Source organism: Sinocyclocheilus anshuiensis, unplaced genomic scaffold (assembly GCF_001515605.1).
Source record: "Sinocyclocheilus anshuiensis isolate Anshui unplaced genomic scaffold, SAMN03320099.WGS_v1.1 scaffold761, whole genome shotgun sequence".
In the NCBI taxonomy this organism is placed as follows: Eukaryota; Metazoa; Chordata; class Actinopteri; order Cypriniformes; family Cyprinidae; genus Sinocyclocheilus; species Sinocyclocheilus anshuiensis.
The window spans coordinates 40681-44645 of NW_015540864.1; the positions used below are offsets into that span (position 1 = coordinate 40681).

Below are 3965 nucleotides of genomic sequence, written 5' to 3' on the forward strand. Positions count from 1 at the left end.
CTCTGTACACTTCTTAGTGCCCCTCACAGTAACCAAGTGAGGGGTCTCTCATACACAAAGGACTTATTTTTTCCATTCACTTGACAGTCTATTAAAGACACAGTAGGAGTCAATACTGGGACACAAGAGCCATCCCACGCTTGCACTCAGCAAACAGCTGCCTCTGAAAGCTCAGCCAGACATAAAACACAAGGCTTCCACAACACCCCTGGCCTATTATGCTATTGACAGATTGACCCATGAAGGTCAAAATAAGTAAGAAATGGGCCTGCTCTACAGTGGGCGGCAAGTGATGTCACGAGCTTCTGAAGGTACCTACTACAAGTGATTTTTTTTTTAAACGTTAAGCCAACTTGCAAAGGCAAAGCTACAGTCTAAAGACTATTGTTAATCATAATAAAATAATAACAAAAAAAAATATTTGCACTGTACCATTTTAATAAAAGTGACAAAAAGAACAAAAAGAAAAACTATTTTACAAGCTGCACACGCATGCAAAAATACGTTTGCTGATTAACATAACAGAGCAGTAACATAAAGACAGCACAGAAGCCTATTCCAGGGTTCTGTGCATCACAGGAAAGTACTGAGTTCCTTTGTAGACTTGTCCATGTCATGATCAAATGTTACTGAGCGGTTTAAATCAGTAGTGGTGACCTGAGGTGCATTTCCCAAAAGCAATGTTAGCTGACTATGGTCGCAAGTTCCATTGAACTCCATTGGTAATGACGGAATTTGCGACCATATTTGTTTGGGAAACGCACAACTGGTAGACAGAAATGCTGCACTCCACCAGATTTACAATTTCAAAATGACAGAAATCTAGAGAAGAACATTTTCGGCACAGAATAGGTGAGATAAAAATTTAAATATTTAAGGGATGGCTAAATTCTCTCAATTTTATAAAACTACATGACCAAGTGCTTTAGATTCAGTAACTCTTTCAGCTCAATACATGTCCTATGGCTCGAAGGCTGCACTTGGTTTTTATACCTTCTGGTACTTGCCCATGCAAACCTCACAGCCACAATGGAACAGTGTTATGGGTGGTTTGGGTGACGTTGTGCAGTTATGGTTGGAGTGGTTTTGTTTGGGGCGCACTGCTATGCAGTTGCTGAGATTTCTGGGTGGTGCTAGGTGATTATTTACTGATTTACTCCAAAGTTTCTATAAGATTCTTGTCCTTGAGATTTTTGCCCATGTTTATTGTTATTTCAAAAGTCACATGTCTAATTAATTTTAAAAAAACAGCTAAAGATAGCTTTTATTGAAACCATACTGCCAAAATGACTTGCTTTCTACTTCCAGGTTTTTATTACGTAATAAAGATGATTAAATCAGCACAAGACCGCCTGTACGGACACAGATCAACACCTGCTTCTTCATCATGGTCTCATTGACCTAGTCACTGATGCATTAGTGAATGACAGGAGAAGGAGGCAGGAGAAGCACAACAGGATCACTGGACTAAAAATAACATTAGGATCCTTTGGAAGGTAATGTTAGGTTGTAAAGTAAAGTGGCTGTTTATTTTCAACTATGCGATTGTCTCAGTAGAGCATTATTAGTTTGTTCGGGTACATTTCACTATGGATTCTTTGGTAAACCAATCCCAATTCGACACAGGCTTTGCAACCAGACTTTTACTGAAAAACATAGACTCAAGTAAAAAAAAGTGCTGCAGAGATGACATTTTTTGTAAAACCTGGAAACAAGTTAGCATTTTCACACTTCTGGATTCATCGAAGTCAATGGGTTTTTGGTTAAATATCTGAAATAAGGTTTGTGGTTAATACAAGCTCAAAATATATATTCATATTTATTCTATGACATAAAATACATCAGTAATACTTCCAGGCTGTCCTACAAAAATATGTAATCACTGCGGCATTTTATGCATGAAATATACAGAAAGTGATCAAAAACAATCCCTTTATAAACAGTGGAGCTGTCAATCACACAGTATGTTTATCACTGACAGAGAGTTCTACACTTTGGCCAAAACTCCCGGTAAAATCAATGACACTGCATAATGTCTACACTGCATGATGAATATCTTATTTACATTGTGTCTGCACTGTTATGATGAAAGCATTCATGAGAGTGCAGAAATCGTGAGGTCACTGCATTTGTTCGCTCGACAGATAAGGCTTTGATAGCCTACAATGACCAGCGCTGCAATGGGAATAGATCTAAATGTAATGTTATAATCAGCACATTTAAGGATTAGTTCATCTCAGCAGCTATGATAGTACAGACGTAGTAAATGAGTTCCACATGTAATACTTATTTCATATGCAGAGATATTACCCAATCGTAGCAGTGGACGTTTACTTTGGAGTTTTAAAGGAGACCCATCCATTTAAAGTGTTCAAATTAGAGGGCTAAAATCAGGGTAGAAATGGCCTTTTATTTTCTTAATTATTACTTTATTATTTTACTATATATCAATTATTATATCTAAATAATATTTACAGTAAAAATACAGTAAAAATGTATGTACAAATCCTACTAACATCATAAGTGCACCTCAGGAAACATTATACAATTTAAAATGCAGTTCATGACACCTTAAATACTTAGGGTTAGGGGTTGGTTCAACTTAACCCTAAATATGATAAGTAGCAATAGTTATGCTTGCTCTAGTAACTAGGTAGTTAATGCTATGTGGCCAAGAACAGCTGTGGTTTTGTACATGTAACCAAAAGCAATGACCTTACTGTGGTTACAATACAACCACAATAAAACCCTTAATGGAACAATACTGAACACTACAACATGCAATAATATATTACATATATTACGTTAAATCTACAGATGTAGTAAGAGTTCAACACCGTACTCAACTAAACCAGTTGTATTATTTTCAGCATATGATAGGCTATACTCAGCAGAGTGAGCTCACCTCTGGCAGACAGCTTTTTGGTGTTGATGATTTTGGCAGCATATTCCTGACCAGTAGAGATTTTCAAACATCTTCTCACCACAGAAAAGGCTCCTCTGTAAATCAAAAAGAAAGTTCGTTCCTCACTGTGAAAATACTACTCTGATCCCCTCTGCCTTTTCTACAAAAAAATATATATAAAATAAAAAAAATGTAGACGTTTCTAAAACCTTGTCTTGAATATCCCCGCTATATATTCATAGAATATATGGGCGGTATCTGTAATATGCTTCTCAACATCAACATAACTAAGTAAATAAACATGACGTTTTAAATAGGGGAATCCCGCTTTTTCCTATTCCCGCCAAAAACGGGAAAAGACTAATAAAAAAAGGCACAGAATTTAATTGCCACTGTGAAACTCTGCGTCATAACAGCACATGAAAGACGCCGAAAAGAGACTTGCGAACGCAGGTACGGAATCAGGTAACGTTTGGGACTAACAGGTAACTGTCAGTGCATTTAAACAGACTGGACTTTTCAAAAAACGTTTCAGATTGTTATTAGAAGCGTGTGCATAACTAATACTTACTTTCCCAGTTCTTCATACAGCTGATATTCGTCGGTAAACCTGGTGCAGGTTGTTGAAGCCATGCTGAGAGCGACGGGAAGAACAATCTGAGCGCAAAAGTGAAATCTGCGGTTACCTCTTCCTATATATCCTCAGTGCAGACTGAAAGTAAATGTTTCAACTGTGGAAAGAACTGAAAATGTCCAAGTCTGTCACTACAAATCTTGTAGGTGTGAGATGGTGACTGGCACTGTTTTGACACCTATTTGAAGTTGAAGCGCCGCACCTCTTCTGATCAGCGATGTCCGATTCGTGTCGTTCTTTTAAACCGGTTCTTTTTAATGATTCAATCCAACCGATTCGAAAGCGTGTGTGAATCATTCGAGTTTCGGGGACTTTCATTTGCTACACATCAATGTTTCTAGTCGCGTAGCTGATGGAATATATATATAATTTTTGAAATACGTTATAAACAAATACTCTTCCACTCTCCATAAATAAATATATATG

The 3965-nt window shown here is 37.2% G+C and overlaps 1 long non-coding RNA gene across 1 annotated transcript; it reads right to left on the reverse strand.

Annotated features, from left to right (window-relative positions):
* Window positions 1–2940: 2940 nt before the first annotated feature.
* LOC107688030 (uncharacterized) lies at window positions 2941–3735 on the reverse strand. The gene is made up of 2 exons (XR_001634190.1): window positions 3477–3735; window positions 2941–3000 (listed from the first exon to the last, which is right to left on the reverse strand). It is a non-coding gene; the product is annotated as an uncharacterized LOC107688030 (long non-coding RNA).
* Window positions 3736–3965: the final 230 nt, after the last annotated feature.